General features: G+C 40.1%; 4 non-coding genes across 4 annotated transcripts; 2 read left to right on the top strand and 2 right to left on the bottom strand.

Annotated features, from left to right (window-relative positions):
* Nucleotides 1-11,513: 11,513 nt before the first annotated feature.
* On the top strand, nt 11,514-11,595 carry trnal-uag (transfer RNA leucine (anticodon UAG)). The gene has a single exon. It is a non-coding gene; the product is annotated as a tRNA-Leu (tRNA).
* Nucleotides 11,596-11,940: 345 nt separating this feature from the next.
* Nucleotides 11,941-12,012, bottom strand: trnag-ucc (transfer RNA glycine (anticodon UCC)). The gene has a single exon. It is a non-coding gene; the product is annotated as a tRNA-Gly (tRNA).
* Nucleotides 12,013-12,872: 860 nt separating this feature from the next.
* trnap-cgg (transfer RNA proline (anticodon CGG)) lies at nt 12,873-12,944 on the bottom strand. Its single transcript has one exon. It is a non-coding gene; the product is annotated as a tRNA-Pro (tRNA).
* A 4,486-nt stretch (nt 12,945-17,430) lies between these two features.
* Nucleotides 17,431-17,502, top strand: trnaq-cug (transfer RNA glutamine (anticodon CUG)). The gene has a single exon. It is a non-coding gene; the product is annotated as a tRNA-Gln (tRNA).
* The last annotated feature ends 421 nt before the right edge of the window (nt 17,503-17,923 follow it).

Here is a 17,923-nt window from a genome sequence, read left to right as displayed (position 1 = left end):
AAATAAATGATGGTCCAACTAAACGCAAACCGGATGGGATGGAATGTCGCTGCAGGATGCTGTGGTAGCCATGCTGGTTCAGTATGCCTTCAATTTTGAATAAATCCCCAACAGTGTCACCAGCAAAACACCCCCACATCATCACACCTCCTCCTCCATGCTTCACGGTGGGAACCAGGCATGTAGAACCCATCCGGTCACCTTTTCTCCGTCGCACAAAGACACAGCGGTTGGAACCAAAGATCTCAAACTTGGACTCATCAGACCAAAGCCCAGATTTCCACTGGTCTAATGTCCATTCCTTGTGTTTTCTTGGCCCAAACAAATCTATTTTGCTTGTTGCGTCTCCTTAGCAGTGGTTTCCTAGCTACTATTTGACCATGAAGGCCTGATTCAGTCTCCTCTTAACAGTTGTTCTAGAGATATGTCTGCTGCTAGAACTCTGTGTGGTATTCATCTGGTCTCTAATCTGAGCTGCTGTTAACTTGTGATTTCTGAGGCTGGTGACTCAGATGAACTTATCCTCAGCAGCAGAGGTGACTCTTGGTCTTCCTTTCCTGGGGCGGTCCTCCAGTTTCGTTGTAGCGCTTGATGGTTTTAGCCGCTGCACTTGGGGACACATTGAAATTTTCCGGACCGACTGACCTTCATTTCTTAAAGTAATGATGGCCACTCGTTTCTCTTCACTTAGCTGATTGGTTCTTGCCATAATATGAATTGTAACAGTTGTCCAATAGGGCTGTCGGCTGTGTATCAACCTGACTTCTGCACAACACAACTGATGGTCCCAACTCCATTAATAAGGCAAGAAAGTCCACTAATTAACTCTGAAAATGCCCACCTGTGAAGTGGAAACCATTTCAGGTGACTACCTCATGAAGGTCATTGAGAGAACACCAAGGGTTTGCAGCACTATCAAAAAGCAAAGGGGGGCTACTTTGAAGAACTAGAATATAAGACATGTTTTCAGTTATTTCACAGTTTTTTGTTAAGTACATAATGCCACATGTGTTCATTCATAGTTGTGAGGCCTTCAGTGATAATCTACAATGTAAATAGTCATGAAAATAAAGGAAACGCATTGAATGAGAACGTTTGTTCAAACGTTTGGCCTGTACTGTATATGTGTGTGTATGCAAATAATCTACAGCCTAGATTGCAGCATTGTATCATGCCCTCAAAGTTGACATAAGTTGCAGACCCACAAATAACCTTAAAAGATGGCAATAGAAAAAAAGGAATAATAGGAATGATAATTAGAGTGAGAATGGATTGTCTGAAAACAAAGTGTGAAGAGATGTTCTTCTGTGTGCACTCACCTTTCCAGTGAGGAGAACACATGGGAGCCACAAGACAACCTGGACCTGGACCTTATCACCGAGTACATGCAGAAACACAAGGAGACGGAGGAGAAGAAGAAGGAGGAGGGCAAGAGGAAAGGTGTCGGGAAGGAGGAGGTGAGTTAAGGAAAGAGGGTACTCCAGACTGAAGAGTCCCAGAAATCTAATCTCAATATTAATGAATGCACACAGAGGGTTTCACAAATGTCTTTTAGGATTTATATATAAATGACTCTCGTCATTACAATATGGACATGCATATTACAAACATGCAAAATAGTAAGGCTAGGCAATTCCAGTTGCTTCGGCGAAAGAGAGCGGATGACAGTTGGCTTGAGTCCAGTAGAGCAGACGGCTCTGCAGAGTTGCGTAATTACGACTTCATGACTTTTCATGAACAGCTGATGGAGCGGCGGTGTACATAGCAGAAACCCTGTTGTGCGTCTGCCCTTTATCGTTTTAGTCCAAAGAAAACTCAGGTATCATGGCCAAGTTTTAGTCAAACAATTTTTGTCTTTTTTTTAAATATTATTTACACAGACACATGTTAGATAAGAGCCATGGCTCCTGGGATCTACAACACGTTGTTGTGCGGCTCAGGCAGAGGGACCGCAGAGTTAGCTAACGTTAACCTTTCCCAGACAACGGAGTTGGATTTGCCTTTTTTGCGGACTAAACGCTGCTCTGGCTGCCCTCCTTCTAACATCTTTACTCGTGCTGAGTTTTTAAATTCCACTGGATGCACACACCTCGCCTCCCTGACTGCTGAGAGGTTTTATGGCTTCGGGAAGGGCAGATGTGCGCATGCGTGTGTCATTCAGAATACAAGACAAAATAAGAGTGTTCTTCAATACAGAATTTTTTCTCTCTCGATTATACTATTTTTGTGATCGTTGGAGTCAAAATCTAAATTAAAATCAAAATTCAATTAATTGCACAGCCCTCACTAATGGTAAACATATCATTGGGGAATCTTTACAGTTATTCCCTTAAAGAAGCGACCAGGTCTGCCTTGTTGCACCATCAAAACGTCTTTCTGAACTTTCCATTTTCACACAGGAACATCTGGAGATGTTCTGCTAAATGAAGTGTGGTTGGTCCAGACTACTGTGCATGTAGCTTGTAGCTCCAGTTAATGACTTTTGGGCCTTACATTTTAGTAGTTCTTTCAGTTTGAATGCAGGAGATACTTGACACTCTGGAGTCCTATGGATTGGTCCCCTCATCAGCCCTTGCATTTTCTCCATTCAAACAGAAGATTTTAATTTAGTAAAACATGGTCAACTATAATTCACTCACACCTCCCATTAGTTCTTCTAACCCTTGTATCATTATCTCTGCATGCCCCCCCCTTGGGTCTACTAAAGGCACCTTCAGCAGACGGCAAGCTGGCGACCAGAGCAGGAAAGAAGGGCAAGAAGGAGGAGGAGGTGGAAGAGGAAGAAGAGGAGTATGTGGTGGAGAAGGTTTTGGACCGCAGAGTGGTGAAGGGAAGAGTAGAGTTTCTGCTGAAATGGAAGGGGTTCTCAGAGTAAGTATGAGTCTAGAATATTAATGCTTGGTGTTCTTGGTCCTGAGATATATAATATATTTACGTATTGCAAATAAGTGTCAGCTTGGTATCATGCCCTCAAAGTTGAAGGTTTGGTATTTTGACACTAAAGTGCAGACCCACAAATAACCTTAAATAACCTAAGATGGCAATAGAAAAAAGGAATAATAGTAATGATAATTAGCGTGAGAATGGATTGTCTAAAAACAAAGTATGAGGAGATGTTCTTCTGTCTGCACTCACCTTTCCAGTAAGGAGAACACATGGGAGCCGCAAGAAAACCTGGACCTGGACCTTATCACCGAGTACCTGCAGAAACACGAGGAGACGGAGGAGAAGAAGAAGGAGGGCAAGAGGAAAGGTGTCAGGGAGGAGGAGGTGAGTGAAGGAAAGAGGTTACTCCAGACTGAAGAGTCCCAGAAATCTAATCTCAATATTAATGAATGCACACAGAGGGTTTCACAAATGTCTTTTAGGATTTATACATTTTACCGTAATTCCTAAAAGAAAAACCAGTAGTCAATTAAACTGCGGCCCTCTGATAGTGGTCGGGGGGGGGCAACTCTGATAAATAAAGGCCGGGAAAAATCAGTTTTGATAATCTCCTCGGTGCCTTTCATATAATGTGCAGTCACGTTTATCGTAATGTACATTTCTACCAATTTAACTTAACAGATTCAACAATATATTCATGCTTTGTTTTTCTGGATTATGGTTCTCATGTAAAGTATTATTTGTGATCAAATTTAGATTTTTGATCTAATTAAGAAACAAAGAGTGCCAACCAATCCCTGAGACGGAGAGGCTGATAAAGCACTACCAATCCCAGACCATCAACCGGTTGTTACCGCCTGGCTCAAGGCCGGTAACAAAAAGGCCACTCAGATATATCAATTCAATTTTATTTAGATAGCGCTAAATCACAACAACAAAGAGCAGGTCTAGACCGGAAACAAACAGGCCACGCAGATAGTTAATCCAAACTTTATTAACACACACACAGCTTAACCATGGTAATGCTTTATTCAATTCAATTCAATTCAATTTTATTTATAGTATCAATTCATAACAAGAGTTATCTCAAGACACTTTACAGATAGACCACACTCCAGAATTTACAAGGACCCAACAGTTCTAGTAGTTTCCTCCAGAGCAAGCAACAGTGCGACAGTGGCGAGGAAAAACTTCCTTTTAGGCAGAAACCTTGGTCAGACCCAGGCTCTTGGTAGGCGGTGTCTGACGGGCCGGTTGGGGTTAGAATGAAGAGTGGCAATAAAAATAGAAAAAATTAGTAGTTTGTAGAAGTTCTTTGTAGTAGTTCATGGCATAGCAGGACGCTGTGCGGCATTACAAGGCACAGCAGGACGTAGCAGGACGTAGCAGGACGTAGCAGGACGTAGCAGGGCACCGCAGTGTAGCAGTTGAACATGGCATCACAGAACGTGTAGCGGGACCATGGCGACAGCTGCTACCCTGATTTCGGAGCCTCTCTGATCCAAGGGAACATGCTGGTGAAAAAAGAACATAAGGACTCCGGGGAATGACTCCCCAGAGCTAGGTTAGTAACAAGCATTTCTGGGACATGGGTGCACATAAATGAAAAGATAGAAAGATAGAGGAGAGAGGAGCTCAGTGTATCAAAATAAGTCCCCAGCTGTCTAAAACTATTACAGCAAAACCAAGAGAGACGAGGTAAAGAGAGCTCCAGCCCGGATGATGTTATGATGTCACCCTACAAGTGTTCTCTGGGATTGAGGTCCGGGGATTGGGCTGGCCGCTCCATAACATCAGTCTGGTTCATCTGGAACAGCGACTTTGGTCCTTCCTGGTGTGTTTGGGTCCTTGTCTTGTTGAAAGACCCGTTTCAAAGGCATTTCCTCTTCAGCATAAGGCAACATGACCTCTTCAAGTATTCTGATGTATTGAAACTGATCCACGATCCCTGGTATGTGATATACCGGCCCAACACCACAATATGAGAAACATCCCATAACCACCGTGCTTTACTGTCTTCACAGTGGACTGGGGCTTGATTTCAGTGCAGGGGGGTCGGAGGACAAACTGTCTTCGGCTCCTAGACCCAAAAAGAACAGTTTCCCTCTCATCAGTCCCCACAATGTTGCTCCATTTCTCCTTTGACCAGTCAATGTGTCGTTTGGTTGTTTCCCACGTCGGTCAGGCGTTGGATGCCATTTCAAGGCATTTGAAATAATTTTGGCTGAGCAGCTTATAATCTTCTGCACTTCTTTATATGTTTTCCCCTCTCATATCAACTTTTTAATCAAAGTCTTCTGTTCCTCAGAGCAATGGCTGGAACGAGCCATTTTGCTGAGTATTTCAGTGTGAAATGCACTTTAACCAGCATGCACAACATATGCTTCCTTCCTTCCTTAAATATGTATATATACAGTATATAGATTAATTATGGGCCATAACTGACACCTGTTTCTTCACAGAATCAATCAGCTCACTAATTGAACACAACACTGCTATTAAGTTGAACATGCTCCTTTCAATTACAGATTAAATTCTACAGAATGAGCAGCATGCATACCATGACTATTGGTTTTCTAGGACTCTACAACACTTACTAGTAAATTATTTGCCATGTAGAAATATCACTTTTTCCCAAAAAATGATTCATGAGTTTAGTGATGCTATTATTTGAACACAACTGTACATCAAAGCTATTTTTTAAACATCCATGACCACGACATATGCGCCTGTGTTTTTCAGAGGCGTCAGTGATGCTCAGCAGTTTTATTCCAGAGCACAGCAGAAAGCTCTGCTGAGCTTCAGAAATGCTTGATGAAATGTAGCTTGTGTGGACAATACCACATTACACTACCATATTACTTACTTACACAATACTGCTGGCTATACAAGTTTGATTTAGCAAAAACAACCTAAAACAAAAGGTCAAAGGTCAACTGGTGCCCCTCATTGCTAATACCATCAGGAACAATGGTTCCAATTTACTTTACTGGAGTAGAGCTGTTCCAGCAACATGAAGACAACACGGTAACCCCTACAGATACCAGTGAAAGCTAAAAATCTGTGGGAAAATGTTACAGTTACAACTTTCCCGGCACAAAGAGTCCCGGATGATCCCCAATTTGTTATCGGCTGGCTAAAGGCTGGCAACAAAATGGAGGCCACACATAAATTGATCAAAAGTAGTTTATTTATCACAAACTAACCAACAATGGATGCATGGATTCCCATAATGCAACTCCATAATAGTGATGTTGGCAGATAATTAACCCTCATGTCGTCCTCGGGTCAAAATCACCTGTTGTCCTCTATCAATGTTCTTTTTAATTACACAAAATAACATGATTGATTCCACACAACGCTCTTTGCCAAGTACAAATCTCTACTTTCATTAATTTTGGGGTGTCTTATTCAATTTTATAGCATTTGGAGAAAACAAAGTGTTTTTTAAATAGTTTTGAGTAAAAGTTGACATATTCCAGTCTGTGATTATCATCAACATCCATTCCTCTAATTTTATTCTAAATAATTCCTAATTTCTGCTTTTCTCACTCAAACATTAGGTATAATTTCCTATAAATGAGGTTTATTGACCATAAATTCCAAAAATAACTGTAACAAAGTAAAAGTTAATAAGTTGGTGTAATGTATTGTTAAACGTCAAAAAAGTGACAAAAACTGAAGAAAAATTTAAACATTCATACAAAGCCTCAACAAAAGTGTTGATTTTCAATTTTGACGGGAAGACAACACAAGGGTTAAGAAAAGTATTGCGTCAGTCAAACAATGTTCCATAGACATAAATGTTGTTTCTAGTTTAACCCGTTTGCGCCGGATGCTTCGCGACGACACATCTACCGCCAGTTACTGCGTTGCGCAACTCTGACCCTCCCGCAGGCTGCTGCGTGGCGCAGCATTTTGTATTTGTCGGTCTTTTCATGACGTGTGCAGCAGAGAACGTCATTGGTTCAAATACACATGAGGCGGGTCTTGTTGGCCATGTGACCACCAAAATGTACTGTAGGTTGCTGAAAATCACGTCAATCAACTAGACGTACATATGCGTTTGTTTATGAATGTTTGAGAGACGAGCGAGAAAACGGCTACGAGGCAATCAGAGGAGGATTTAGACAGCGAGGGCGGGGACGTTGAGGTGGAAGATAGTGAGGAGTTTGGGAGGGAGGATGTCTTCATCATAATCGACCACTTCCTCTGTCGGAGCCGTTTTCTCTCTCGTCTCTCAAAACTCCATAAACAAACGCACATGTTTGTCTGGTTGATTGACGTGATTTTCAGCAAACTACGGTACATTTTGGTGGTCACATGGCTTTAAATAGCCAACAAGACCCGCCTCATGTGTATTTGAACCAATGACAGTGCGTTCTCTGCCGCACGCGTCATGGAAAGACCGACCAGTACAAAATGCTGCGCCACGCAGCAGCCGGCAGGAGGGTCAGAGTTGCGCAACGCAGTAACCGGCGGTAGATGTGTCGTCGCGAAGCATCCGGCACAAACGGGTTAAGATAGAGCTCTACAGCATGGCACCTCACTAACTCACTCTCTTGGTTTTTCTCTGTTGATAGAAACGGAGAGGAAGAGGAGTCAAACGTCACCGCTGTCAGAACTGTGACAAATCCTTCACAACATCAGGATATTTAAAGATTCATCAGATAGTTCACACTGGAGAGAAACCGTACAGCTGTGATCAATGTGGGGAAACATTTTCTCGTAGTGGTAGCCTTAAAACTCACCAGCGCATTCACACTGGAGAGAAGCCGTACTGTTGTGAACAATGTGGGGAAACCTTTTCTCGTAGTGGTAACCTTAAATCTCACCAGCGCATTCACACTGGAGAGAAGCCGTACTGTTGTGAACAATGTGGGGAAACCTTTTCTCGTAGTGATAGCCTTAAAACTCACCAGCGCATTCACACTGGAGAGAAGCCGTACTGGTGTGAACAATGTGGGGAAACGTTTTCTCAGAGTAGTACCCTTAAATCTCACCAGCGTATTCACACTGGAGAGAAGCCGTACTGGTGTGAACAATGTGGGGAAACCTTTTCTCAGAGTGGTAGCCTTAAAAGACACCAGCGCATTCACACTGGAGAGAAGCCGTACTGGTGTGAACAATGTGGGGAAACGTTTTCTCAGAGTAGTACCCTTAAATCTCACCAGCGTATTCACACTGGAGAGAAACCGTACTGGTGTGAACAATGTGGGGAAACCTTTTCTCGTAGTAGTTACCTTAAAAGACACCAGCGCATTCACACTGCCTCGTTGTGAACATGTTTCAGAGCCAAGCTGTTTCCTCCTCCTCATGCCCTGATAGCTGTGTTGTTATATTCTGATCTTCTCTCCTCATTGAAGGCTGACCAGCAGTAACTTTATCTTCTGATTAACATGTATGTTATTGTGGATCAGCTGGACTGTTTTCTGTCTTTCCTCAGAACCCTTTAACATTTAGGCACCAAAATTGGTGCCTGAACCCATCCTTTTAAAAATAGTTTTTTTAAATGTATATATTTAAATAAAAAAAGGAGCACAAAAAGACAGTCAGAAAAATTTAAGAACTGCTTGTTTATTACAATATGGTCCAAATGAAATGTAAAAAAAAAATGTAATATTTCTCCAGTAAATTGCTGGTCAATGACAAAAATAACCACTATATGGAAAAAGGCAGCGCTGGTGTTTCAGTAGCATTGAAATCCCCGTTACTATTCGTCCGATAGATACCGGGTGTTAAGGCACCGGTGCCGTACTAGAACCAGGTTTTGGTACCCAACCCTAACCACAATGTACCCACCGTGGGAAGGAGAAGGCCCAAAGGAGAAACATTAAGACGTTTAAAGATGTTTTAGTTGGAAAACGTAGGCATGTTTGAAACTTTTATTTTGGTAAAAACTTTCTTCTCATCTCTATAAATATAAAAAAATTTTTGGGCTGACAAGAAGTCAGTGTAATTTTCTTTTAAGGAATACATTTTTGTCACCCTTATATATTTCTAAACTCCCAAAAGTTGGTAAAAACTCTAACCTTTGAGCATTGTGAGTTTAATAAGCGCAAATTCAATATTTGTGTAAATTGGTCCTCTCCTCATTACCAACATACTAGAAGTCAGCCATTTTGAATTGTACGCTCTCAAATTATTGTTTTGTAGTTTAACATGTTTTCCAACTTGGTGGAATTTCATTTAATAATCTTTGTCTGACATTTCATATTTTCTGTGACTGAATGTGGTTTTAAATCTGTTGAAGTCTGTTCAGACTGAAAGTAAAGACACTGATGATGTTTTACAAAATCAGATAATAGAAAGCAAACTTGTAAATAACATCAAGGATTGAATTGTTTTAAATGTTTTGTAATGTGGAACAATTAAATACATAAAAAAAATTAAACAAGGCCTCGTGCTGAATATTTGTGACTTGATATGGTGGATTTATCCTTCCTGCCGTTTCATCATCATCATTTTAGTTTATCATAAAACATCACCAAACCCACCAGACTCCATGTAAATAATCACTATTTTTAGCGTGTATAGAGCAGCATATCTCCACCAGACTCCATGTAAATAATCACTATCTAAAACAAAAGACATTTTAGTAACTATTTGACATTGATATCTTTGGTCAATATATAATGCAACCCCCCCACCCTTTGATTGTTTCCTATTGATGAGTGACATTTCATATCCTCAATCTCCACCAACTCCTGTTGTTTATATAGGACAGCTGAAGACGTGTAAGGGCAGAGAGAGAGGGAATGACATGCAGCAAACGCCTTCTTCACCAACTGAGCTACCCGGGCGTCCCACACCCACATATTCTAATGTTATTGGAACAAAACTTTCGCAAGGCAAAAACAAATACTTTATTGAAAAATAATAAAAATAATAATAAATTTTATTTAACAGCGCCTTTCTAAGCACTCAGGGTCGCTTTACAGACAAAAAAAAGACAGATACAGGCAACTGAAAGGTATAAACAGTTATGAAAAAATGACAGGAAGAGTGTATTTACAAATAAGAAAGCTGGAACAGGTGGGTTTTGAGTCTGGTTTTGAACAGGGGGAGAGAGTCGATACTGCGGAGGACAGGTGGGAGTCAGTTCCAGAGCTGGGGAGCAGAGCAGCTGAAGGCTCTGGTCCCCATGGTGACAAGTCAAGCTGGGGGGACAGTGAGGTGGATGGAGGAGGAAGATCTGAGGGAGCGTGAGGGGACGGCGATGTGAAGGAGTTCTGATAGATATGGAGGAGCAAGGTTATGGATGGCTTTGAAAGTATGGAGAAGGATTTTAAATTGTATTCTGAATTGAACCGGGAGCCAATGGAGCTGCTGAAGAACCGGGGTTACATGATGGAAAGAGGAGGTTCTGGTGACGACACGAGCTGCTGAGTTCTGAAGAAGTTGAAGTTTATGGAGGGATATTTGAGGGAGGCCAAAAAGGAGAGAGTTACAGTAATCAAGGCGGGAGGTGATGAGGCTGTTAATGTTGTGTAGGTGGAAGTATGCAGACCGGCAGATATTATTTATGTGTGACTGAAAGGATAAGGAGGAGTCGAGGATTACGCCCAGATTCTTGTCCTGAGGGGAAGGGGAGACCAAGGAGTTGTCAATTGGTAGAGTGAAACTGTTGATGAAAAAATGCCAGTACTTTATTAAAAAATGTTATCACTCTTTGTCATTTTTCTCTGGCATTGTTGATTTGAGTAGTGAGTAGCTTTAGGGCTGTGTGAAAATGGGCCAAGCAGTGGTAGTAGTAGTCTAAATGTAGCTGTGGTAAACAATTAGCAGCTGGTAGATAAATCTCCCCATCTGGGTTATGGTCCCAGCACACTTCCGCTGCGCCACTCTTGCTCTCCTTAACCTGCCCAGGAGCTGTTAAATCTGTGATTCACATTTTGAGGGGAGGTTTGGGAAGGACCAAGGTTCCAACAGCTATCTTTTATGTGAGCTTCCTGATTGCTGACTATTCACATTGGTGTTTTAAAAAAGGCAGTGATTTTAGCTTTGATTTACTCATCAGCTCTTTTTTGAAGTGATTTTAGACCTGGAACGAGCCATCTTTTATTTACTGTGGAGGTCCAAGTGGGAACGAGTGCAAAAAAGAGTGATGAAGAAGCCAAAAGAGAAAGGAGGGAAAGAGTGCCGGACCTGTTATTGTTTTTAGGGAGTAGATTTACAGCTATACACTTTGCCAATCAGTGTCTCACCCTGGCCGCCATCAAAGATGCCATTTGGACCTCCAGAAACTTGCTGGTATTTCTGTTTAGTCTTTGGTCTTGGACAGTTACCTTGCAATCTAAAACTGTATATCCTATTGTCTCTGGAACAATAGTTGGCAGTTGGAGGAGTAATGGCTCTTTACAGTGAATATGCAAAAGAAGATGTTCACAAGTTCAGCCCAGGTAAATGCTCAGCCCATATTCACACAGACCTAAACCTACTCACTTAATGCTGGTTACAATATTCTAATAATCAACAATGCCAGAGAAAAATGACAAAGTGTGATAACATTTTTTAATAAAGTATTGGCTTTTTCCTTGCAAAGGTTTTTTTCCCAATAACATTTACAAGCATACCGTTAGTTATGGTGCCTGTGTTTGTCACGATGTGGAGAGCTGATGTTTGCAGGTAGTGTGGCCGAGTGGTCTAAGGCGCTGGATTTAGGCTCCAGTCTCTATGGAGGCGTGGGTTCAAATCCCACCACAGCGATGTAAATATTACATCGCTGGAAGCTAACCAATGTGATGTCTTACAGCTGTGTCATTTGGCCTGAACTTGGTGAAGTAACTAGAATCATCCATCAATCACCCTAACCTTGCTGAGATTGTTCTTTGTTAACCTGAGGTTCAACAATTCGTGAAACCTTCCTTTCCAGCACTTTGGAGTAGAAAATCAACAAATAATTGCAATAGTTAATCGTGATCTCTAATTGTCGTTATCATTTTGGCCATAATCGTGCAGCTCAAAGAGATTTTATCAAACCAGGTTGGGCAAGTAACCTTTCTGCTGACTTCTTAACAAATAAAGCAAGTAACACAACTCAAAGAAAGCTACTGTGAAGGCTGGGAATCGAACCCAGGTCAACTGCTTGGAAGGCAGCTATGCTCACCACTATACCACCATCACTGGACAGCACTTTTTCACTTCAAATCTTGTAATACATCTGGGTATTGAGACTGGAAATGCGCTCTATCACTGAAAGTCCCTCCGGGGGGGTCCTGTGTTATCAAAATCAACGGAATGGGAAGTTCATATGACAGTGCTGGCTACCTTCGATAGCTCAGTTGGTAGAGCGGAGGACTGTAGAGGCATAAAGCTGAAATCCTTAGGTCGCTGGTTCAACTCTGGCTCGAAGGAGAAGTTTTTTTCCAGAGTTTCCCTTCCAGGATCAATCAAGTATTTCTGATTCTGATGTAGAGATGGACAGACAACCCAAAAGCATAATACTTCTTGCCGGGACATAACATGAAACAAAAAAAAGAGTTGGGGTAGATATGAGCGCAGAAATCCTTTTACGACAGGCTTCACGTGATATTCATGAAACGTTCGTATCACACCAATCAGAGAGTAAGAATGATCGTACATTGATAAATGCAGCGGCTGGAAAGCGACTTGATTTTGCCACTAAGAAGTGATAGTAGTATTGTGATAAATTTGCCTCGCGCGTGACACTCTTTTCCATCATATTCAATAACTAAACCAGATTATTCAATCCATTCCTCTACTTAAATGCAAAGTAGTCTCATCCAGGACCTATCGCACCCTAAGCGAGAATCATAAACCTAGACCAATGAACAAGGAGAGTCATGTCCTGCTCATTGTTCCTCATATCTTTTCCCAGTTTTTTTCTATTGCGTGCAGTTGAAGCAAGATATGAAAATTGCCAACATGCTGTACTACAATTGTGCTGGCTCCTAATCTGGGTTAATTTAACAATAAACTGGATTTTAAAGTACAGATTAGGGTTGGAACAGCACCTTGCTTCAGGGCTCGTCCGGGAGTTAAACCCGGGACCTCTCGCACCCGAAGCGAGAATCATACCCCTAGACCAACGAGCCACGTAAATATAGCTTATTAGCAATTTCCCATCAAGTAAATGTGACCAGTCAGTGACTCGAAAGCCAACCGTTAAGAAGTTTGTTTGGCATGTAGTGTTTTTATGGCTCCACTGCCAGATTGAGCTTTCTGGTTATATTGGACTAAAGACTACTTTTGAAGCAAAACATTTTACCAACATTGGAACTTGAATTTTTTGGTCAAAAGTGACAGCAGATAAGCCTAGTTTCCACCATCTATTGGACGACAGACTACTTTTGTCAAAATTAGAAATTGAATATTGGTAAAAAAGAAATGCAGTTTGAAAGAGGAAATGCAGCTTGGATTTGTCACTGACTTGAAAGACTATGGTCAGGTAGATTGGCATGGGGTCTTTTCATGGTTCCACTGCCTGATTCAGCTTAACGATCTCATTTGACAACAGGAAACATTTGGTACAAAATATTTTACCAAAACAAAGACTTGATTTTGTCAGTAAAAAGTGAAAGACTCAGTGCTCATACAAATGATGAGATTTAGCAGAGGATGGTTTCGATCCATCGACCTCTGGGTTATGGGCCCAGCACGCTTCCGCTGCGCCAAAGCTGGCGAACGATAGTCTGTAAGGGGGGGGGGAAGAAGAGGAAAAAGGGGAAGAGGGAGGGAAGAAGGAAAAAGAGGAAAAAGGAGGAAAAAAGAAGAAATTAGAGAAAAGATGAGAAAGATGCTAAATTACACACATAGTGTAAGAGTTTTATAGTTTCTATTAAGTCAGATTTTAATTTAATTGCTGAAATTGGAATGTTTCTGGGAAATAAGGGAAGTTTAACGTAGATTCAAAGGTCACAGGTTCGATCCCCACCTAGTGCCAGAAGATCCAATTACACTGTCCACAACTTTATTGTTCTACTAAACAAAGTTTTGGAGGAATAAGATATTAGTAAGGTTGGGAACCAATTTAAACAAATAATTTATAACGTTTAGATTGACTTTTGAACAATATATCTGTTTTTAGTACTGCATACATTTAGTAATCGTGCTATATTTGGTCAATATTAAAAGTTAGTCTTTATAATAAGCATTGTTTAGTAATAAATAATTTTCTTTTTCTTTAAACAATGTATGACAGGTAAAACCAAGCATTTTTAGTTCTCTTTTCTCTAAAAGCTAGTATGTCATACAGTAATCATTGCAGGGAAGTAGGATGTATAAAGGCAAGTCATATGCTCAGCAGTGTGTACACTATAATTTGGAATAATATTGAAATGAAGCCAATAATATAATACATGCCTACTTTATTACATTATTGATCTCAACAAAACAATATGTCTTTAGGTAACGAATAATATTGTTTAGCACAAGAAATGACTGACTATACAAAGGTTTTTACACCAGGGAAGAAAATAAGAGAATCAACAAACTAATTCTGTACAAAGATTAAAACACACATAACATATAAATCACAATACATCATAGTATTGTATGCATAGTAAAATCTAACTATTTACATTTTCTATTTACATTATACATTTACATTTTTGATTTTTTAATGTGATCCCAATCCCAATTTAACTTTACCTTCTTAGTGTGAAATCCACACGTGCAGACCTGTGCTCCACCAAAAAGAGACATCTGCCCCCGCTGCTGGAGTGGACACTTCTCTATCTGTAATTCACCCAAATTAAAATGCACCAGAATGTTACATGACATTAATTAATTGTTGCTAGTTGTTAAAAAATATATGTAATAAGCTGTACCTTAAGATAGAGCTCATGCCATCTCTTTTGCCTCGGGGCTGGTCTATTCCCAGCATCAGTAGACCAGACCCCTGTAGCGGCAAACGTCCTCAGCCGGGACAGCCATTCATTGTCCCCCATGGCACGATGCTTCTTAGCCTTAGATGCCATCTGAGATTAAAACTCAATAGGACAATAGGGTAATAATGTCAATAGTTAGGCACTTAATAAGGTCCCTTTATTGTATCCAAAAAAGACAAAACTATAGTATAAGATTTAATCAAATAATTATATATTACAGGCATGACCATGGACTAGCTAATTTCTATCATCTAAATCTATCTACCTTCATCTTATAGTAAAGCATGTTGTAACATTGCTAGTACAGGGGCTTGAGTCATAATTGAGGCTTGTTATAATCATTATCAACATTAATATTATTATATTACAATTATATTTTATTGTCAACAAATACTACAGTGGACTGAAGTTGGGGTAAACGTTTGAATGCTAATCTTAAAGTAATATAAATTATAAGGGACTGATGTCAATTCAATCAATTTATCAGTTCTCTCTCTCTCTCTCTCTCTCTCTCTCTCTAACGCTACTAAAAATTATAAAATATATTATAATAATAATATTTTAAAATAAAAATTAAATTACAGCTAACGTTAACTTAAGATACTGACGTTACTTAACATATTGATGTCACTTTATACATAAAGTGATACACTTAACGTAGCCTATCCTGTTGACTAACGTTATACTCTTCTCAACTAGAAAAGTGCACCGCAACATGACTTCGCAGGCAAATAAATACATAGCTACATACATTACGTGAACATGTAACAGGTTTAATGCACAACAGTTGACGGTGACGTTACCGTAGCGTTAATACACTAGCTACTACTGCTTACAGTAGCATAACGTTATAAGCTTGTTCTTAGCTAGCAAAGTGCACAACAATATGACATTGCGGTCAAACAAATACATCAATTAAATGAACTTTTGACAAGTTTAATTCATGAGATTTGGTGCCAGTAATAACTTACTTTATTTTCCGCGGAAAAATACCGAGATGAGTCGTCTTCTCTTGCGATTGCGGCAAAGCTGCCATCGAAGCAGAAAATGCGTTTTGATTGGTAGGAAATGGAGATGGGCGTTGCCAAGAGGAGGCGCTTTTTTGATTGGCAAAAAATGGAAGGGAGCTTTGGGTTTGATTGGTAAGAAAAGGAGATGAGAAAGTGGACAAATACGTTCTGGGTAGCGCCACTCTGCTCTGCTTTCCCAGTGGTAACCAAGGTTCCAACAGGTCATGGGTTGCAAAGTTAAACATTTGGTAAACTATCTTTCATGTGAGCTTCCTGATTACTCACTCATTGATTATTCACATTTAAAACTTGTGATTGGCTGGTGTTTAAAAAATCCATGACAAAGCATCTGTGACTGAATCTGTGTCAAAAATGAACATGTCTAACAGAATTTTAAACATTTACAGTAAAATATGAATGGTGCATTTCCCCATGAACATGCCAAAACGCTCTTTTCATCAGTTTCTGTAGTCAAAGTCAAAGTCTGCTTTATTGTCAATTTCTTCACATGTCAAAATACACAAAGAGATCAAAATTACGTTTCCCTCTATTCCACTGTGGAGACAAGACATTTTTAACCAATTAGGTCCACAGACAAACATAACATTCAAGTTAACAATATAAAAAGTAAAAATAAGAAGACATATACAATGAGGAAAATAAGAGCATCAAGATTTAAGTTAAAAATGTGCAATTATGCATACAGTCGACAGTCAATGTAATAGACTAAAAGTAAGGCGGTAGCATAGTTGTGCCAGTTATATAGAGCAGCAGAAATGTGTTCCAAAGTGTTTTCAGGACTCATTGATCAGGTGCAAACACTTCCGTGTTTGGCCCCGCCAGATACAGATACAGATAACTCATATGATTATACAGACACAGCTGTACTTGCTCATCTTTATTATTTAGCTTTTTACGCACGTAACTACAGTTCTGATTTAATACAGGACTAATGTCAGAGATCGTACAGAGCTTTCTGCAGACCTTCACTGACTAAATACCTATTGAACCCAGGCCACCTGGGTGAAAACCAGGAATCCTAACCGCTAGACCATATGGGACTGGCTACATATTAATAACAGGGATTTCATGAATCAATTCATAGTCTGGCTGGAAACAGGCCTTCTCTTGAACATGAAGAAGCTTCTTAACTCTGACATTGATTACTAAGAACCTACTATATCATGACATGTTAAACTTACTATATCATAGTTTTTTAAACAGTTTCTGCGTTCAGGTCGCAGTCTCTACTGGAGGCGTGGGTTCAAATCCCACTTCTGACAACTAGTGTTTTCATCTGGAACTAATGTCTGAGAGTTTATAATGGGAATATAGAAGTTAGCAGTTCTATGTGTTTAAGATGAAATTAATTTGCACGAGAAACGCAATTGCAAGTACAATGTTTTTTGAGCACAATTATTGTCAACAGATTTAAAGTCACCATGTGTTGTACACAGTAGACGTATCTACTGCTGTATTCACTGTCTGTGGCAAGTCCTTTAAAAACCTGTTCTTGACTTGCTTTTTCCCACATCCTCTGAACGATTAGCTAACTAAAGGACTTAAGTTGGCTAATAATTGTTGCTGTTTCATCTTTGTTGTAATTGTTGTGCATTCAATATCCTACATATTGTGGATATTATGATAGAAACTGCCAATCAAACACATGAAATACTTTTAAAGGTTCCATGGTGTAATGGTTAGCACTCTGGACTCTGAATCCAGCGTTCTGAGTTCAAATCTCAGTGGAACCTGTTTTTAAGCCACAGCACAGGGGAAAAGATCAACCTTTCAACTTTCCACATCTAGTTTAAAGTAATCTTACATGTTTAACTGTGTAATATTCACACTGGCAGTGAGAACCACTGTAGAAATTATTATCTGGGTGAATGTTGTTTTCAATGTCTTGTGGTTTATGTTCTGTGTATTTGAAAGTTTCCAAGTTCAGTTGATCTTATGTAACAGATAGGTTTCCAAGTTTGCCATGATCATTGAGTTTGATACGCCCAATTCAGTTTGTGTGTAGTTACCAGCTCGGTGATGTCCCTGATGAGAATCACTTTTGCTCTCTCAGGCGTCGACCCATGAAGTTTGATGTATATTTTACAATTTCTTGCCCATGTTGCCTGGATCTTGTTTTGTTTTCTGAGTATGAGTGCTTTCTTGGCGATATCA

The sequence above is a fragment of the Etheostoma spectabile genome, unplaced genomic scaffold, assembly GCF_008692095.1.
Source record: "Etheostoma spectabile isolate EspeVRDwgs_2016 unplaced genomic scaffold, UIUC_Espe_1.0 scaffold00569355, whole genome shotgun sequence".
In the NCBI taxonomy this organism is placed as follows: Eukaryota; Metazoa; Chordata; class Actinopteri; order Perciformes; family Percidae; genus Etheostoma; species Etheostoma spectabile.
The sequence above is the reverse complement of the archived record's forward strand: the minus strand, read 5'-3'. Positions and strand labels throughout refer to the sequence as shown.